The sequence below is a fragment of the Arachis ipaensis genome, chromosome B9 (assembly GCF_059453495.1).
Source record: "Arachis ipaensis isolate K30076 ecotype BB chromosome B9, ASM5945349v1, whole genome shotgun sequence".
Taxonomy (NCBI): Eukaryota; Viridiplantae; Streptophyta; class Magnoliopsida; order Fabales; family Fabaceae; genus Arachis; species Arachis ipaensis.
In genome coordinates, this window is record NC_142444.1 from 50,674,320 (window position 1) to 50,695,963 (window position 21,644).

Here is a 21,644-nt window from a genome sequence, read left to right on the forward strand (position 1 = left end):
AAAATCATAAAAATCAAAAATATTTTGTGTTTCTTGTTTGAGTCTTGAGTCAAATTGAAAGCTTGGTGTCAATTGCATATTCATCTTGCATTTTTCGAAAAAACTCATGCATTCATAGTGTTCTTCATGATCCTCAAGTTGTTCTTGGTAAGTCTTCTTGTTTGATCTTGATGTTTTCATGTTTTGTGTCTTTTCTTGTTTTTCATGTGCATTTTTGCATCCATAGTATCTAAACATGAAAGATTTCTAAGTTTGGTGTCTTACATGTTTTCTTTGCATATAAAAATTTTCAAAAATAAGTCTTGATGTTCATCATGACATTCAAAGTGTTCTTGGTGTTCATCTTGACATTCATAGTGTTCTTGCATTCATCACATACTTTGATCCATAACTTTCATGCATTGCATCATTTTTCATGTTTTTCTCTCTCATCATAAAAAATAAAAAAAAATATCTTCTCCTTTTTCTTCTCTTAAAATTTCGAAAATTAGATTTTACTTTTTCAAAAAATTTTAAAATCTAGTTGTTTTTATGAGTCAAATCAAATTTTCAATTTAAAAATCTTATCTTTTTCAAAATCTTTTTTAAAAATCAAATCTTTTTCATTTTTCTTATCTATTGGTGCACGAAATTGTGATCTCTGGTAATGGCTTCTTAGGCCAGATACTCTGATCTAGTTTTACAGTCTGTCACAACTTCGATACAACTAACCAGCAAGTGCACTGGGTCGTCCAAGTAATACCTTACGTGAGTAAGGGTCGAATCCCACGGAGATTGTTGGTATGAAGCAAGCTATGGTCACCTTGTAAATCTCAGTCAGGCGGATATAAAACAGTTATGTGGTTTTCGAATTTAATATAATAAAATAGGGATAGAAATACTTATGTAATTCATTGGTAGGAATTTTCAGATAAGCGAATGGAGATGCTTTTCGTTCCTCTGAACCTATGCTTTCCTGCTGTCTTCATCCAATCAGTCTTACTCTTTTCCATGGCTGGCTTTATGTGATACATCACCACTGTCAATGGCTACTTTCGGTCATCTCTCGGGAAAATGATCCAATGCCTTGTCACGGCACGGCTAATCGTCTGGAGGCATCACCTTTGTCAATGGCTTCATCTTATCCTCTCAGTGAATAATATGCTCACGCACCCTGTCACGGCACGGCTATTCATCTGTCGGTTCTCGATCATGCTGGAATAGGATTTACTATCCTTTTGCGTCTGTCACTAACGCCCTGCAATCGCGAGTTTGGAGCTCGTCACAGTCATTCATTCATCGAATCCTACTCGGAATACCACAGACAAGGTTTAGACCTTCCGGATTCTCTTGAATGCCGCCATCATTCTAGCTTACGCCACGAAGATTCTGGTTAAGAGATCTAAGAGATATTCATTCTAGCTTATTTCATGTAGAACAGAACTGTTTGTCAGGCACGCGTTCATAAGGGAGAAGGATGATGAGCGTCACACATAATCATCACCTTCATCACGTTCTTGGGTGCGAATGGATATCTTAGAAGCGAAATAAGATGAATTGAATAGAAAACAGTAGTACTTGCATTAATCTTTGAGGAACAGCAGAGCTCCACACCTTAATCTATGGAGTGTAGAAACTCTACCGTTAAAAATACATAAGTGAAAGGTCCAGGCATGGCCGAGATGGCCAGCCCCTCTGATCTAAGAACCAGGCGTCCAAAGATGTCAAATACAATAGTAAGAGGTCCTATTTATAATAAACTAGCTACTAGGGTTTACATGAGTAAGTATTTGATGTATAAATCCACTTCCGGGGCCCACTTGGTGTGTGTTTGGGCTGAGCTTAAGTGTTGCACGTGCAGAGGCCATTTGTGGAGTTGAACGTCAGTTTTTGTGCCAGTTTGGGCGTTCAACTCTGGTTTTGGATCCTTTTCTGGCGCTGGACGCCAGATTTGGGTAGAAAGCTGGCGTTGAACGCCAGTTTACGTCGTTTATTCTTGGCCAAAGTATGGACTATTATATATTGCTGGAAAGCCCTGGATGTCTACTTTCCAACGCAATTGGAAGCGCACCATTTCGAGTTCTGTAGCTCCAGAAAATCCACTTTGAGTGCAGGGAGGTCAGAATCCAACAGCATCAGCAGTCCTTTTTCAACCTCTGAATCTGATTTCTGCTCATGTCCCTCAATTTCAGCCAGAAAATACCTGAAATCACAGAAAAACACACAAACTCATAGTAAAGTCCAGAAATGTGAATTTAACACAAAATCTATTAAAAACATCCCTAAAAGTAACTAGATCCTACTAAAAACATACTAAAAACAATGTCAAAAAGCGTATAAATTATCCGCTCATCACAACACCAAACTTAAATTGTTGCTTGTCCCCAAGCAACTGAAAATCAAAATAGGAAAAAAAGAATAGAATATACTATAAATTCCAAACTATCAATGAAACAGAGCTTCAATCATATGAGCGGGACTTATAGCTTTTTGCCTCTTGAATAGTTTTGGCATCTCACTTTATCCAATGATGTTCAGAATGATTGGCATCTATAGGAACTTCAGATTTCGAATAGTGTTATTGACTCTCTTAGTTCAGTATGATGATTCTTGAACACAGCTTCTTTATGAGTCTTGGCCGTGGCCCTAAGCATTTTGTTTTCCAGTATTACCACCGGATACATAAATGCCACAGACACATAATTGGGTGAACCCTTTCAGATTGTGACTCAGCCTTGCTAAAGTCCCCAATTAGAGATGTCCAGGGTTCTTAAGCACACTCTTTTTTTTTTTTTGCTTTGGACCTTGACTTTAACCGCTCAGTCTCAAGTTTTCACTTGACACCTACACGCCACAAGCACATGGTTAGGGACAGCTTGGTTTAGCCGCTTAGACCAGGATTTTATTCCTTTAGGCCCTCCTATCCACTGATGCTCAAAGCCTTGGGATCCTTTTTATTTCCCTTGCCTTTTGGTTTTAAGGGTTATTGGCTTTTTGCTCTTGCCTCTTGGTTTTAAGAGCTTTGGCTTTTTCTGCTTGCTTTTTCTTTTTCTTTCCATATTTTTTTTTTCGCCTATTTTTTTTCTGCAAGCTTTTTTCTTTGCTGCTTTTTCTTGCTTCAAGAATCATTTTTATGATTTTTCAGATTATCAAATAACATGTCTCCTAGTCATCATTCTTTCAAGAGCCAACATATTTAACATTCTTAAACAACAACTTCAAAAGACATATGCACTGTTCAAGCATACATTCAGAAAACAAGAAGCATTGTCACCACATCAATATAATTAAACTAAGTTCAAGGATAAATTCGAAACTCATGTACTTCTTGTTCTTTTGAATTAAAACATTTTTCATTTAAGAGAGGTGATGGATTCATAGGACATTTATAACTTTAAGACAAAGTTACTAACTACTAATGATCATGTAATGAAGACACAAACATAGATAAGCACATAACATAGAAAACGAAAAGCAGAAGAATTAAGAACAAGGAATGAATCCACCTTAGTGATGGTGGCATTTCCTTCTTGAGGAATCAATGATGTCCTTGAGCTCTTCTATGTCTCTTCCTTGCCTTTGTTGCTCCTCCTTCAGTGCTTTTAGATCTTCTCTGATTTCATGAAGGATGATGGAGTGCTCTTGATGTTTCACCCTTAGTTGCTTCCAATAATTGTGTGGAAGAAAATGTATCTCCTGAGGTATCTCAGGGATCTCTTCATTTGCAGTCAAATGTTCTACCACTGAGCTATAGACCCTTGATGGAAGCTTTTGTCTTCCCTTTCCTCTTTCTAGAGGTTTCTCTGGCCTTAGGTGCCATCAATGGTTATGAAAAAAAAACAAAAAAGCTATGCTTTTACCACACCAAACTTAGAATGTTGCTCGCCCTCGAGCAAAAGAAGAAAGAATAGAAGAATAAGAGGAAGATATGGAGGAGATGGATGAGAGTGTGTATTCGGCCATATGGGTGGGATTGGGTGGGTAAGAGATGTTGAATTTTGAAGGAAAGTGGGTGTTTGGATGTGAGTGGTAAAGGGTTAATTAGGGAAGAGTGTTTATTGGGAATAGAGGATGATTGAGAAGAGAGAAGAGAGTGAGTGGAGGTGGGTGGGGATCTTGTGGGGTCCACAGATCCTGAGGTGATCCTGTGAGGTCCACAGATCTTGAGGTGTCAAGGCATTTACATCCCTGCACCAATTTAGGCATGCAAAATGCCCTTGCACACAACTCTGGGCGTTCAGCGCCAGGTTGGTGCCCATTTTGGGCGTTCAACGCCCATTTGCTGCCATTTCTGGTGTTGAACGCCAGAACCATGCTTGTTCTGGGCGTTCAGCGCCAAGATGCTCCCATTCTGGGCGTTCAGCGCCAGAACTATGCTCTGTTCTGGCGTTTGAACGCCAGACAGATGCTCCTCCAGGGTGTGATTTTTCTTCTGCTGTTTTTGATTCCGTTTTTGAATTTTTTTTGTTTATTTTGTGACTCCACATGATCATGAACCAAAGAAAACATGAAAAACAATAAAAATAAGAATTAGATAAACATTGGGTTGCCTCCCAACAAGCGCTTCTTTAATGTCAATAGCTTGACAGTGGGCTCTCATGGAGCCTCACAGATGTGCAGAGCTTTGTTGAGACTCTCCAACACCAAACTTAGAGTTTGGATATGGGAGTTCAACACCAAACTTAGAGTTTGGTTGTGGCCTCCCAACACCAAACTTAGAGTTTGACTGTGGGGGCTCTGGTTGACTCTGCTTGAAGAGAAGCTTTTTCTGCTTCCTCTCCATGGTTGCAGAGGGAGATCCTTGAGTTTTAAACACAAGGGAGTTCTCATTCCATTGAAGGAATATTTCACCTCTGTCAACATCAATCACAGCTCTTGCTGTGGCCAGGAAAGGTCTTCCTAGGATGATGGATTCATCCTCTTCCTTTCCAGTATCCAGGACTATGAAATCAGTAGGTATGTAAAGGCCCTCAACCTTTACTAATACATCTTCTACTTGTCCATAAGCCTGTTTTCTAGAGCTGTCTGCCATCTCTAATGAGATTTTAGCAGCTTGCACCCCATAGATTCCCAGTTTTTCTATTACAGAGAGGGGCATGAGGTTTATTCCTGAACCAAGGTCACACAGAGTCTTAAAGATCATGGTGCCTATGGTACAGGGTATTATGAACTTTCCAGGATCCTGTCTCTTCTGAGGCAATGTCAGTTGATCCAGATCACTTAGTTCATTGATGAACAAGGGAGGTTCAACTTCCCAAGCATCAATGCCAAATAATTTGGCATTCAGCTTCATGATTGCACCAAGAAACTTGGCAGTTTGCTCTTCAGTGACATCCTCATTCTCTTCAGAAGAGGAATACTCATCAGAGCTCATGAAGGGCATAAGGAGGTTCAATGGAATCTCTATGGTCTCTAGATGAGCCTCAGAGTCCTTTGATTCCCCAGAGGGAAGCTCCTTATTGATCACTGGACGTCCCAGGAGGTCTTCCTCCTTGGGATTCACGTCCTCTCCTCTCCTCACAGGTTCGGCCATGGCGCTTATGTCAATGGCCTTGCACTCTCCTTTTGGGTTCTCTTCTGTATTGCTTGGGAGAGTACTAGGAGGGATTTCAGTGATCCTTTTACTCAGCTGGCCCACTTGTGCTTCCAAATTTCTAATGGAAGACCTTGTTTCATTCATGAAACTTACAGTGGCCTTAGATAGATCAGAGACTAGATTTGCTAAATTAGAAGCATTTTGTTCAGAGTTCTCTGTCTGTTGCTGAGTTGATGATGGAAAAGGTTTGCTATTGCTAAACCTGTTTCTTCCACCATTATTAAAGCCTTGTTGGGGCTTTTGATCCTTCCATGAGAAATTTGGATGATTTCTCCATGTTGAGTTATAGGTGTTTCCATAAGGTTCACCTAAGTAATTTACCTCTGCTATTGCAGGGTTCTCAGGATCATAGGCTTCTTCTTCAGAAGATGCCTCTTGAGTACTGTTGGATGCAGCTTGCATTCCATTCAGACTCTGAGAGATCATATTGACTTGCTGAGTCAATATTTTATTCTGAGCCAATATGGCATTCAGAGTATCAACCTCAAGAACTCCTTTCTTCATAGGCGTCCCATTACTCACAGGATTCCTTTCAGAAGTGTACATGAACTGGTTATTAGCAACCATGTCAATGAGTTCTTGAGCTTCTGCAGGCGTTTTCTTTAGGTGAATGGATCCACCTGCAGAAGTGTCCAGTGACATCTTTGATAGCTCAGATAAACCATCATAGAATATATCCAGGATGGTCCATTCTGAAAGCATGTCAGAAGGACACTTTTTGGTCAACTGTTTGTATCTTTCCCAAGCTTCATAGAGTGATTCACCTTCTTTCTGTCTGAAGGTTTGAACATCAGCTCTAAGCTTGCTCAGCTTTTGAGGAGGAAAGTACTTGGCTAAGAAAGCCGTGACCAGCTTATCCCAAGAGTTCAGGCTGTCTTTGGGTTGAGAATCCAACCATAATCTAGCTCTGTCTCTTACAGCAAAAGGGAAAAGCATGAGCCTGTAGACTTCAGGATCTACTCCATTAGTCTTAACAGTATCACATATCTGCAAGAATTCAGTTAAGAACTGAAAAGGATCTTCAGATGGAAGTCCATGAAACTTGCAGTTCTGCTGCATCAGAGAAACTAATTGAGGTTTCAGCTCAAAGTTGTTTGCTCCAATGGCAGGAATGGAGATGCTTCTTCCATGTAAATTGGAACTAGGTGCAGTAAAGTCACCAAGCATCCTCCTTGCATTATTATTATTTTCGGCTGCCATCTCCTCTTCTTGTTTGAAAATTCCTAACAGGTGCTTACCGGTTAAGTGTAATTCAGAGTCCTTTTAGGTTCTGGATCTGCTTCAACAAGAATATTCTTGTCCTTGCTCCTGCTCATATGACAAAGAAGAAGGCACAGAAAAATAATAATAATAGAGATCCCCTTTTTTTTTCTTTTTTTTTTTTTGAATGAGGGAGAGATGTTAGTAGATGAATAAAAAAAAATAGAAGGAGATGAGAGAGAAGAGAATTTTCGAAAATAATTTTTGAAAAAGAGTTAGTGACTTTTGAAAATAGTTTTTGAAAAAGGTTAGTATTTTTTTCGAAATTTTTTTTTATAAAAAATAAAAATAATTAGTTAATAAAAAAGAAATTTTTGAAAAAGAGGGAAGATATTTTCGAAAATTAGAGAGAGAGAGTTAGTTAGGTAGTTTTGAAAAAGTTAAGAAACAAACAAAAAGTTAGTTAGTTAGTTGAAACAAATTTGAAAAGATAAGAAGTTGGGAAGTTAGAGAAGATATTTTGAAATCAAATTTTGAAAAAGATAAGATAAGAAGATATTTTTTTTTTTGAAAAGATATGATAGAAATTAGTTTTTGAAAAAGATTTGATTTTTAAAATCACAATTAATGACTTGATTCATAAGAAATCACAAGATATGATTCTAGAGCTTAAAGTTTGAATCTTTCTTAACAAGCAAGTAACAAACTTCAAATTTTTGAATCAAAACTTTAATTGATTATGTTATTTTCGAAAATTATGATATAAAATAAGAAAAAGGTTTTTGAAAATTATTTTTTTGGAATTTTCGAAAATAATCATGAATTTTGAAAAAGATTTTGAATTTTGAAAAAGATTTTGAAAAAGATAAGATTTTCAAATTGAAAATTTGATTTGACTCATAAGAAACAACTTGATTTTAAAAATTTTTGAAAAAGTCAACTCAAATTTTCGAATTTGATGAGAGAAAAAGGGGAAGATATTTTTTTGATTTTTGAAATTTTTATGAAAAACATGAAAATTATGCAATGCATGAAATTTTTAGATCAAAACATGTGATGTATGCAAGAATGCTATGAATGTCAAGATGAACACCAAGAACACTATGAATGTCAAGATGAACATCAAGAACATAATTTTGAAAAATTTTAATGCAAAGAAAACATGCAAGACACCAAACTTAGAATTCTTTAATGCTTACGCACTAAGAATTCAAGAATGCATATGATAAACATGAAAAGACACAAAACAAAAAATCATCAAGATCAAACAAGAAGACTTACCAAGAACAACTTGAAGATCATGAAGAACACCATGAATGCATGAAATTTTCGAAAAAATGCAAGATGCACATGCAATTGACACCAAACTTATAACATGACTCAAGACTCAAACAAGAACACAAAAAATATTTTTTTGATTTTTATGATTTTCTATTTTTTTTTGGATTTTTGTATAATTTTTTTTAAAACATTTGGGAAAAAGGAAGTAATGAATTCATAGTCCTTAATCAAAATCCTGGGAATTAGACATGGCTTTATGGCCAGTCAAGCTAAAACATGTTATATGAAACACTAGAATTCATTCTTAAAATTTTTGAAGAAAAATATATTTTTGAAAACATTTTTTTTTTTTCAAAAACAGGTGAGAAGATTTTTGAAAGATTTATGAAAAATTTTTGAAAATAAAACAAAAAGAAAATTACCTAATCTGAGCAACAAGATGAACCGTCAGTTGTCCAAACTCGAACAATCCCCGGCAACGGCGCCAAAAACTTGGTGCACGAAATTGTGATCTCTGGTAATGGCTTCTTAGGCCAGATACTCTGATCTAGTTTTACAGTCTGTCACAACTTCGATACAACTAACCAGCAAGTGCACTGGGTCGTCCAAGTAATACCTTACGTGAGTAAGGGTCGAATCCCACGGAGATTGTTGGTATGAAGCAAGCTATGGTCACCTTGTAAATCTCAGTCAGGCGGATATAAAACAGTTATGTGGTTTTCGAATTTAATATAATAAAATAGGGATAGAAATACTTATGTAATTCATTGGTAGGAATTTTCAGATAAGCGAATGGAGATGCTTTTCGTTCCTCTGAACCTCTGCTTTCCTGCTGTCTTCATCCAATCAGTCTTACTCTTTTCCATGGCTGGCTTTATGTGATACATCACCACTGTCAATGGCTACTTTCGGTCATCTCTCGGGAAAATGATCCAATGCCTTGTCACGGCACGGCTAATCGTCTGGAGGCATCACCTTTGTCAATGGCTTCATCTTATCCTCTCAGTGAATAATATGCTCACGCACCCTGTCACGGCACGGCTATTCATCTGTCGGTTCTCGATCATGCTGGAATAGGATTTACTATCCTTTTGCGTCTGTCACTAACGCCCTGCAATCGCGAGTTTGGAGCTCGTCACAGTCATTCATTCATCGAATCCTACTCGGAATACCACAGACAAGGTTTAGACCTTCCGGATTCTCTTGAATGCCGCCATCATTCTAGCTTACGCCACGAAGATTCTGGTTAAGAGATCTAAGAGATATTCATTCTAGCTTATTTCATGTAGAACAGAACTGTTTGTCAGGCACGCGTTCATAAGGGAGAAGGATGATGAGCGTCACACATAATCATCACCTTCATCACGTTCTTGGGTGCGAATGGATATCTTAGAAGCGAAATAAGATGAATTGAATAGAAAACAGTAGTACTTGCATTAATCTTTGAGGAACAGCAGAGCTCCACACCTTAATCTATGGAGTGTAGAAACTCTACCGTTAAAAATACATAAGTGAAAGGTCCAGGCATGGCCGAGATGGCCAGCCCCTCTGATCTAAGAACCAGGCGTCCAAAGATGTCAAATACAATAGTAAGAGGTCCTATTTATAATAAACTAGCTACTAGGGTTTACATGAGTAAGTATTTGATGTATAAATCCACTTCCGGGGCCCACTTGGTGTGTGTTTGGGCTGAGCTTAAGTGTTGCACGTGCAGAGGCCATTTGTGGAGTTGAACGTCAGTTTTTGTGCCAGTTTGGGCGTTCAACTCTGGTTTTGGATCCTTTTCTGGCGCTGGACGCCAGATTTGGGTAGAAAGCTGGCGTTGAACGCCAGTTTACGTCGTTTATTCTTGGCCAAAGTATGGACTATTATATATTGCTGGAAAGCCCTGGATGTCTACTTTCCAACGCAATTGGAAACGCACCATTTCGAGTTCTGTAGCTCCAGAAAATCCACTTTGAGTGCAGGGAGGTCAGAATCCAACAGCATCAGCAGTCCTTTTTCAACCTCTGAATCTGATTTCTGCTCATGTCCCTCAATTTCAGCCAGAAAATACCTGAAATCACAGAAAAACACACAAACTCATAGTAAAGTCCAGAAATGTGAATTTAACACAAAATCTATTAAAAACATCCCTAAAAGTAACTAGATCCTACTAAAAACATACTAAAAACAATGTCAAAAAGCGTATAAATTATCCGCTCATCACAACACCAAACTTAAATTGTTGCTTGTCCCCAAGCAACTAAAAATCAAAATAGGAAAAAAAGAATAGAATATACTATAAATTCCAAACTATCAATGAAACAGAGCTTCAATCATATGAGCGGGACTTATAGCTTTTTGCCTCTTGAATAGTTTTGGCATCTCACTTTATCCAATGATGTTCAGAATGATTGGCATCTATAGGAACTTCAGATTTCGAATAGTGTTATTGACTCTCTTAGTTCAGTATGATGATTCTTGAACACAGCTTCTTTATGAGTCTTGGCCGTGGCCCTAAGCATTTTGTTTTCCAGTATTACCACCGGATACATAAATGCCACAGACACATAATTGGGTGAACCCTTTCAGATTGTGACTCAGCCTTGCTAAAGTCCCCAATTAGAGATGTCCAGGGTTCTTAAGCACACTCTTTTTTTTTTTTTTGCTTTGGACCTTGACTTTAACCGCTCAGTCTCAAGTTTTCACTTGACACCTACACGCCACAAGCACATGGTTAGGGACAGCTTGGTTTAGCCGCTTAGACCAGGATTTTATTCCTTTAGGCCCTCCTATCCACTGATGCTCAAAGCCTTGGGATCCTTTTTATTTCCCTTGCCTTTTGGTTTTAAGGGTTATTGGCTTTTTGCTCTTGCCTCTTGGTTTTAAGAGCTTTGGCTTTTTCTGCTTGCTTTTTCTTTTTCTTTCCATATTTTTTTTTTCGCCTATTTTTTTTCTGCAAGCTTTTTTCTTTGCTGCTTTTTCTTGCTTCAAGAATCATTTTTATGATTTTTCAGATTATCAAATAACATGTCTCCTAGTCATCATTCTTTCAAGAGCCAACATATTTAACATTCTTAAACAACAACTTCAAAAGACATATGCACTGTTCAAGCATACATTCAGAAAACAAGAAGCATTGTCACCACATCAATATAATTAAACTAAGTTCAAGGATAAATTCGAAACTCATGTACTTCTTGTTCTTTTGAATTAAAACATTTTTCATTTAAGAGAGGTGATGGATTCATAGGACATTTATAACTTTAAGACAAAGTTACTAACTACTAATGATCATGTAATGAAGACACAAACATAGATAAGCACATAACATAGAAAACGAAAAGCAGAAGAATTAAGAACAAGGAATGAATCCACCTTAGTGATGGTGGCATTTCCTTCTTGAGGAATCAATGATGTCCTTGAGCTCTTCTATGTCTCTTCCTTGCCTTTGTTGCTCCTCCTTCAGTGCTTTTAGATCTTCTCTGATTTCATGAAGGATGATGGAGTGCTCTTGATGTTCCACCCTTAGTTGCTTCCAATAATTGTGTGGAAGAAAATGTATCTCCTGAGGTATCTCAGGGATCTCTTCATTTGCAGTCAAATGTTCTACCACTGAGCTATAGACCCTTGATGGAAGCTTTTGTCTTCCCTTTCCTCTTTCTAGAGGTTTCTCTGGCCTTAGGTGCCATCAATGGTTATGAAAAAAAAACAAAAAAGCTATGCTTTTACCACACCAAACTTAGAATGTTGCTCGCCCTCGAGCAAAAGAAGAAAGAATAGAAGAATAAGAGGAAGATATGGAGGAGATGGATGAGAGTGTGTATTCGGCCATATGGGTGGGATTGGGTGGGTAAGAGATGTTGAATTTTGAAGGAAAGTAGGTGTTTGGATGTGAGTGGTAAAGGGTTAATTAGGGAAGAGTGTTTATTGGGAATAGAGGATGATTGAGAAGAGAGAAGAGAGTGAGTGGAGGTGGGTGGGGATCTTGTGGGGTCCACAGATCCTGAGGTGATCCTGTGAGGTCCACAGATCTTGAGGTGTCAAGGCATTTACATCCCTGCACCAATTTAGGCATGCAAAATGCCCTTGCACACAACTCTGGGCGTTCAGCGCCAGGTTGGTGCCCATTTTGGGCGTTCAACGCCCATTTGCTGCCATTTCTGGTGTTGAACGCCAGAACCATGCTTGTTCTGGGCGTTCAGCGCCAGGATGCTCCCATTCTGGGCGTTCAGCGCCAGAACTATGCTCTGTTCTGGTGTTTGAACGCCAGACAGATGCTCCTCCAGGGTGTGATTTTTCTTCTGCTGTTTTTGATTCCGTTTTTGAATTTTTTTGTTTATTTTGTGACTCCACATGATCATGAACCAAAGAAAACATGAAAAACAATAAAAATAAGAATTAGATAAACATTGGGTTGCCTCCCAACAAGCGCTTCTTTAATGTCAATAGCTTGACAGTGGGCTCTCATGGAGCCTCACAGATGTGCAGAGCTTTGTTGAGACTCTCCAACACCAAACTTAGAGTTTGGATATGGGAGTTCAACACCAAACTTAGAGTTTGGTTGTGGCCTCCCAACACCAAACTTAGAGTTTGACTGTGGGGGCTCTGGTTGACTCTGCTTGGAGAGAAGCTTTTTCTGCTTCCTCTCCATGGTTGCAGAGGGAGATCCTTGAGTTTTAAACACAAGGGAGTTCTCATTCCATTGAAGGAATATTTCACCTCTGTCAACATCAATCACAGCTCTTGCTGTGGCCAGGAAAGGTCTTCCTAGGATGATGGATTCATCCTCTTCCTTTCCAGTATCCAGGACTATGAAATCAGTAGGTATGTAAAGGCCCTCAACCTTTACTAATACATCTTCTACTTGTCCATAAGCCTGTTTTCTAGAGCTGTCTGCCATCTCTAATGAGATTTTAGCAGCTTGCACCCCATAGATTCCCAGTTTTTCTATTACAGAGAGGGGCATGAGGTTTATTCCTGAACCAAGGTCACACAGAGTCTTAAAGATCATGGTGCCTATGGTACAGGGTATTATGAACTTTCCAGGATCCTGTCTCTTCTGAGGCAATGTCAGTTGATCCAGATCACTTAGTTCATTGATGAACAAGGGAGGTTCAACTTCCCAAGCATCAATGCCAAATAATTTGGCATTCAGCTTCATGATTGCACCAAGAAACTTGGCAGTTTGCTCTTCAGTGACATCCTCATTCTCTTCAGAAGAGGAATACTCATCAGAGCTCATGAAGGGCATAAGGAGGTTCAATGGAATCTCTATGGTCTCTAGATGAGCCTCAGAGTCCTTTGATTCCCCAGAGGGAAGCTCCTTATTGATCACTGGACGTCCCAGGAGGTCTTCCTCCTTGGGATTCACGTCCTCTCCTCTCCTCACAGGTTCGGCCATGGCGCTTATGTCAATGGCCTTGCACTCTCCTTTTGGGTTCTCTTCTGTATTGCTTGGGAGAGTACTAGGAGGGATTTCAGTGATCCTTTTACTCAGCTGGCCCACTTGTGCTTCCAAATTTCTAATGGAAGACCTTGTTTCATTCATGAAACTTACAGTGGCCTTAGATAGATCAGAGACTAGATTTGCTAAATTAGAAGCATTTTGTTCAGAGTTCTCTGTCTGTTGCTGAGTTGATGATGGAAAAGGTTTGCTATTGCTAAACCTGTTTCTTCCACCATTATTAAAGCCTTGTTGGGGCTTTTGATCCTTCCATGAGAAATTTGGATGATTTCTCCATGTTGAGTTATAGGTGTTTCCATAAGGTTCACCTAAGTAATTTACCTCTGCTATTGCAGGGTTCTCAGGATCATAGGCTTCTTCTTCAGAAGATGCCTCTTGAGTACTGTTGGATGCAGCTTGCATTCCATTCAGACTCTGAGAGATCATATTGACTTGCTGAGTCAATATTTTATTCTGAGCCAATATGGCATTCAGAGTATCAACCTCAAGAACTCCTTTCTTCATAGGCGTCCCATTACTCACAGGATTCCTTTCAGAAGTGTACATGAACTGGTTATTAGCAACCATGTCAATGAGTTCTTGAGCTTCTGCAGGCGTTTTCTTTAGGTGAATGGATCCACCTGCAGAAGTGTCCAGTGACATCTTTGATAGCTCAGATAAACCATCATAGAATATATCCAGGATGGTCCATTCTGAAAGCATGTCAGAAGGACACTTTTTGGTCAACTGTTTGTATCTTTCCCAAGCTTCATAGAGTGATTCACCTTCTTTCTGTCTGAAGGTTTGAACATCAGCTCTAAGCTTGCTCAGCTTTTGAGGAGGAAAGTACTTGGCTAAGAAAGCCGTGACCAGCTTATCCCAAGAGTTCAGGCTGTCTTTGGGTTGAGAATCCAACCATAATCTAGCTCTGTCTCTTACAGCAAAAGGGAAAAGCATGAGCCTGTAGACTTCAGGATCTACTCCATTAGTCTTAACAGTATCACATATATGCAAGAATTCAGTTAAGAACTGAAAAGGATCTTCAGATGGAAGTCCATGAAACTTGCAGTTCTGCTGCATCAGAGAAACTAATTGAGGTTTCAGCTCAAAGTTGTTTGCTCCAATGGCAGGAATGGAGATGCTTCTTCCATGTAAATTGGAACTAGGTGCAGTAAAGTCACCAAGCATCCTCCTTGCATTATTATTATTTTCGGCTGCCATCTCCTCTTCTTGTTTGAAAATTCCTAACAGGTGCTTACCGGTTAAGTGTAATTCAGAGTCCTTTTAGGTTCTGGATCTGCTTCAACAAGAATATTCTTGTCCTTGCTCCTGCTCATATGACAAAGAAGAAGGCACAGAAAAATAATAATAATAGAGATCCCCTTTTTTTTTCTTTTTTTTTTTTTGAATGAGGGAGAGATGTTAGTAGATGAATAAAAAAAAATAGAAGGAGATGAGAGAGAAGAGAATTTTCGAAAATAATTTTTGAAAAAGAGTTAGTGACTTTTGAAAATAGTTTTTGAAAAAGGTTAGTATTTTTTTCGAAATTTTTTTTTATAAAAAATAAAAATAATTAGTTAATAAAAAAGAAATTTTTGAAAAAGAGGGAAGATATTTTCGAAAATTAGAGAGAGAGAGTTAGTTAGGTAGTTTTGAAAAAGTTAAGAAACAAACAAAAAGTTAGTTAGTTAGTTGAAACAAATTTGAAAAGATAAGAAGTTGGGAAGTTAGAGAAGATATTTTGAAATCAAATTTTGAAAAAGATAAGATAAGAAGATATTTTTTTTTTGAAAAGATATGATAGAAATTAGTTTTTGAAAAAGATTTGATTTTTAAAATCACAATTAATGACTTGATTCATAAGAAATCACAAGATATGATTCTAGAGCTTAAAGTTTGAATCTTTCTTAACAAGCAAGTAACAAACTTCAAATTTTTGAATCAAAACTTTAATTGATTATGTTATTTTCGAAAATTATGATATAAAATAAGAAAAAGGTTTTTGAAAATTATTTTTTTGGAATTTTCGAAAATAATCATGAATTTTGAAAAAGATTTTGAATTTTGAAAAAGATTTTGAAAAAGATAAGATTTTCAAATTGAAAATTTGATTTGACTCATAAGAAACAACTTGATTTTAAAAATTTTTGAAAAAGTCAACTCAAATTTTCGAATTTGATGAGAGAAAAAGGGGAAGATATTTTTTTGATTTTTGAAATTTTTATGAAAAACATGAAAATTATGCAATGCATGAAATTTTTAGATCAAAACATGTGATGTATGCAAGAATGCTATGAATGTCAAGATGAACACCAAGAACACTATGAATGTCAAGATGAACATCAAGAACATAATTTTGAAAAATTTTAATGCAAAGAAAACATGCAAGACACCAAACTTAGAATTCTTTAATGCTTACGCACTAAGAATTCAAGAATGCATATGATAAACATGAAAAGACACAAAACAAAAAATCATCAAGATCAAACAAGAAGACTTACCAAGAACAACTTGAAGATCATGAAGAACACCATGAATGCATGAAATTTTCGAAAAAATGCAAGATGCACATGCAATTGACACCAAACTTATAACATGACTCAAGACTCAAACAAGAACACAAAAAATATTTTTTTGATTTTTATGATTTTCTATTTTTTTTTTGGATTTTTGTATAATTTTTTTTAAAACATTTGGGAAAAAGGAAGTAATGAATTCATAGTCCTTAATCAAAATCCTGGGAATTAGACATGGCTTTATGGCCAGTCAAGCTAAAACATGTTATATGAAACACTAGAATTCATTCTTAAAATTTTTGAAGAAAAATATATTTTTGAAAACATTTTTTTTTTCAAAAACAGGTGAGAAGATTTTTGAAAGATTTATGAAAAATTTTTGAAAATAAAACAAAAAGAAAATTACCTAATCTGAGCAACAAGATGAACCGTCAGTTGTCCAAACTCGAACAATCCCCGGCAACGGCGCCAAAAACTTGGTGCACGAAATTGTGATCTCTGGTAATGGCTTCTTAGGCCAGATACTCTGATCTAGTTTTACAGTCTGTCACAACTTCGATACAACTAACCAGCAAGTGCACTGGGTCGTCCAAGTAATACCTTACGTGAGTAAGGGTCGAATCCCACGGAGATTGTTGGTATGAAGCAAGCTATGGTCACCTTGTAAATCTCAGTCAGGCGGATATAAAACAGTTATGTGGTTTTCGAATTTAATATAATAAAATAGGGATAGAAATACTTATGTAATTCATTGGTAGGAATTTTCAGATAAGCGAATGGAGATGCTTTTCGTTCCTCTGAACCTCTGCTTTCCTGCTGTCTTCATCCAATCAGTCTTACTCTTTTCCATGGCTGGCTTTATGTGATACATCACCACTGTCAATGGCTACTTTCGATCATCTCTCGGGAAAATGATCCAATGCCTTGTCACGGCACGGCTAATCGTCTGGAGGCATCACCTTTGTCAATGGCTTCATCTTATCCTCTCAGTGAATAATATGCTCACGCACCCTGTCACGGCACGGCTATTCATCTGTCGGTTCTCGATCATGCTGGAATAGGATTTACTATCCTTTTGCGTCTGTCACTAACGCCCTGCAATCGCGAGTTTGGAGCTCGTCACAGTCATTCATTCATCGAATCCTACTCGGAATACCACAGACAAGGTTTAGACCTTCCAGATTCTCTTGAATGCCGCCATCATTCTAGCTTACGCCACGAAGATTCTGGTTAAGAGATCTAAGAGATATTCATTCTAGCTTATTTCATGTAGAACAGAACTGTTTGTCAGGCACGCGTTCATAAGGGAGAAGGATGATGAGCGTCACACATAATCATCACCTTCATCACGTTCTTGGGTGCGAATGGATATCTTAGAAGCGAAATAAGATGAATTGAATAGAAAACAGTAGTACTTGCATTAATCTTTGAGGAACAGCAGAGCTCCACACCTTAATCTATGGAGTGTAGAAACTCTACCGTTAAAAATACATAAGTGAAAGGTCCAGGCATGGCCGAGATGGCCAGCCCCTCTGATCTAAGAACCAGGCGTCCAAAGATGTCAAATACAATAGTAAGAGGTCCTATTTATAATAAACTAGCTACTAGGGTTTACATGAGTAAGTATTTGATGTATAAATCCACTTCCGGGGCCCACTTGGTGTGTGTTTGGGCTGAGCTTAAGTGTTGCACGTGCAGAGGCCATTTGTGGAGTTGAACGTCAGTTTTTGTGCCAGTTTGGGCGTTCAACTCTGGTTTTGGATCCTTTTCTGGCGCTGGACGCCAGATTTGGGTAGAAAGCTGGTGTTGAACGCCAGTTTACGTCGTTTATTCTTGGCCAAAGTATGGACTATTATATATTGCTGGAAAGCCCTGGATGTCTACTTTCCAACGCAATTGGAAGCGCACCATTTCGAGTTCTGTAGCTCCAGAAAATCCACTTTGAGTGCAGGGAGGTCAGAATCCAACAGCATCAGCAGTCCTTTTTCAACCTCTGAATCTGATTTCTGCTCATGTCCCTCAATTTCAGCCAGAAAATACCTGAAATCACAGAAAAACACACAAACTCATAGTAAAGTCCAGAAATGTGAATTTAACACAAAATCTATTAAAAACATCCCTAAAAGTAACTAGATCCTACTAAAAACATACTAAAAACAATGTCAAAAAGCGTATAAATTATCCGCTCATCATCTATTTTCGAAAATTTCAAAAAAAAAATATTTTTCAAAAATATTTTTCTTAATTTTACATCATATTTTCGAAAATAACATCATCAATTAATGTTTTGATTCAAAAATTTCAAGTTTGTTACTTGCCTGTTAAGAAAGATTCAAACTTTGAGTTCTAGAATCATATCTTGTGATTTCTTGTGAATCAAGTCATTAATTGTGATTTTAAAAATCAAATCTTTTTCAAAACTAATTTCAATCATATCTTTTCAAAAATATCTTATTATCTTATCTTTTTCAAAATCATATCTTTTTCAAAAATTTGATTTTTAAAATATCTTATCTAACTTCTTATCTTCTTATCTTTTTAAAAAAATTGATTTTCAAATTTGTTTCAACTAACTAACTAACTTTTTGTTTGTTTCTTATCTTTTTCAAAACTACCTAACTAACTCTCTCTCTCTAATTTTCGAAAATATCTTCCCTCTTTTTCAAAATTTCTTTTTAATTAACTAATTAATTTAATTGTTGATTTTAATTTTCGAAAATTACTAACTTTTTTCAAAAACTATTTTCGAAAATTACTAACTCTTTTTCAAAAATTATTTTCGAAAATTCTCTCTCTCTCTTATCTCATTCTATTTATTTATTCATCTACTAACACTTCATCTCACCCAAATTCGAACCCCCTCTTCCATCTGTGTTCGAATTTGTTCTTCTTCTTTTCTTCTACTCACACAAGGACCTCTATACTGTGGTAAAAAGGACCCCTATTATTATTATTTTTCTGTTACCTCTTTTTCATATGAGCAGGAGCAAGGACAAGAATATTCTTGTTGAAGCAGATTCAGAACCTGAAAGGACTCTGAAGAGGAAACTAAGAGAAGCTAAATTACAACAATCCAGCAAGCACCTTTCAGAAATTTTCGAACAGGAAGAGGAGATGGCAGCCGAAAATAATAATAATAATGCAAGGAGGATGCTTGGTGACTTTACTGCACCTAATTCCAATTTACATGGAAGAAGCATCTCCATTCCTGCCATTGGAGCAAACAATTTTGAGCTAAAACCTCAATTAGTTTCTCTGATACAGTAGAACTGCAAGTTTCATGGACTTCCATCTGAAGATCCTTTTCAGTTCTTAACTGAATTCTTGCAGATATATGATACTGTTAAGACTAATAGAGTAGATCCTGAAGTCTACAGGCTCATGCTTTTCCCTTTTGCTGTAAGAGATAGAGCTAGAGTATGGTTGGACTCTCAACCTAAGGATAGCTTGAACTCTTGGGATAAGCTGGTCAAGGCTTTCTTAGCCAAGTTCTTTCCTCTTCAAAAGCTGAGTAAGCTTAGAGTGGATGTTCAGACCTTCAGACAGAAAGAAGGTGAATCCCTCTATGAAGCTTGGGAGAGATACAAAGGACTGACCAAAAAGTGTCCTTCTGACATGCTTTCAGAATGGACCATCCTGGACATATTCTATGATGGTCTGTCTGAATTAGCTAAAATGTCATTGGATACTTCTGCAGGTGGATCCATTCACCTAAAGAAAATGCCTGCAGAAGCTCAAGAACTCATTGACATGGTTGCTAATAACCAGTTCATGTACACTTCTGAGAGGAACCCTGTGAGTAATGGGACGCCTCAGAAGAAGAGAGTTCTTGAAATTGATACTCTGAATGCCATATTGGCTCAGAACAAGCTATTGACTCAGCAAGTCAATATGATTTCTCAGAGTCTGAATGGAATGCAAGCTGCATCCAACAGTACTCAAGAGGCGCCTTCTGAAGAAGAGGCCTATGATCCTGAGAACCCTGCAATAGCAGAGGTAAATTACTTAGGTGAACCTTATGGAAACACCTATAACTCATCATGGAGAAATAACCCAAATCTCTCATGGAAGGATCAACAAAAGCCTCAACAAGGCTTTAATAATGGTGGAAGAAAAAGGTTTAGCAATAGCAAGCCTTTTCCATCATCCACTCAGCAACAGACAGAGAACTCTGAACAAAATACCTCTAATTTAGCAAACTTAGTCTCTGATCTATCTAAGGCCAATGTAAGTTTCATGAATGAAAAAAGGTCCTCCATTAGAAATTTGGAGGCACAAGTGGGCCAGCTGAGTAAAAGGATCACTGAAATCCCTCCTAGTACTCTCCCAAGCAATACAGAAGAAAATCCAAAAAGAGAGTGCAAGGCCATTGACATAGTCAACACGGCCGAACCTGGAGAGGAAGGGGAGGACGTAAATCCCAGTGAGGAAGACCTCCTGGGACGTCCAGTGATCAATAAGGAGTTTCCCTTTGAGGAACCAAAAGAATCTGAGACTCATCTAGAGACCATAGAGATTCCATTGAACCTCCTTATGCCCTTCATGAGCCTTGACGAGTATTCATCTTCTGAAGAGAATGAGGATGTTACTGAAGAGCAAGCTGCCAAGTTTCTTGGTGCAATCATGAAGCTGAATGCCAAATTATTTGGTATTGAGACTTGGGAAGATGAACCTCCCTTGTTCACCAATGAACTAAGTGATTTGGATTAACTGACATTGCCTTAGAAGAAACAGGATCCTAGAAAGTTCGTAATACCTTGTACCATCAGCAACATGATCTTTGAAAAGGCTCTGTGTGACCTTGGTTCAGGGATAAACCTCATGCCCCTCTCTGTAATAGAGAAACTGGGAATCTTTGGGGTACAAGCTGCTAAAATCTCATTAGAGATGGCAGACAATTCAAGAAAACAGGCTTATGGACAAGTAGAGGACGTGTTAGTAAAGGTTGAAGGCCTTTACATCCCTGCTGATTTCATAATCCTTGATACTGGGAAGGATGAGGATGAATCCATCATCCTTGGAAGACCTTTCCTAGCCACAGCAAGAGCTGTGATTGATGTTGACAGAGGTGAATTAGTCCTTCAATTGAATGAGGACTCCCTTGTGTTTAAAACTCGAGGTCATCCTTCTGTAAACATGGAGAGGAAGCATAAAAAGCTTCTCTCACTGTAGAGTCAACCAGAGCCCCCACAGTCAAACTTTAAGTTTGGTGTTGGGAGGCCACAATCAAACTCTAAGTTTGGTGTTGAACTCCCATATCCAAACTCTAAGTTTGGTGTTGGGGAGTCTCAACAATGCTCTGAACATCTGTGAGGCTCCATGAGAGCCCACTGTCAAGCTATTGACATTAAAGAAGCGCTTGTTAGGAGGCAACCCAATTTTTATTTATCTAATTCTATTTGTCTTGTTCTTTCATGTTTTATTAGGTTCATGATCATGTGGAGTCACAAAATAAATATAAAAATTGAAAACGGAATCAAAAACAGTAGAAGAAAAATCACACCCTGGAGGAAGACCTTACTGGCGTTTAAACGCCAGTAAGAAGCATCTGGCTGGCGTTCAACGCCAGAACAGAGCATGGTTCTGGCACTGAACGCCCAAAATGGGCAGCATCTGGGCGTTTGAACGCCAGAATTGCACCTTG

General features: G+C 37.9%; 1 non-coding gene across 1 annotated transcript; it reads right to left on the minus strand.

Annotated features, from left to right (window-relative positions):
• Positions 1-19,513: 19,513 nt before the first annotated feature.
• LOC148544619 (small nucleolar RNA R71) lies at positions 19,514-19,621 on the minus strand. Its single transcript, XR_015902062.1, has one exon. It is a non-coding gene; the product is annotated as a small nucleolar RNA R71 (small nucleolar RNA).
• Between the last annotated feature and the right edge of the window lie 2,023 nt (positions 19,622-21,644).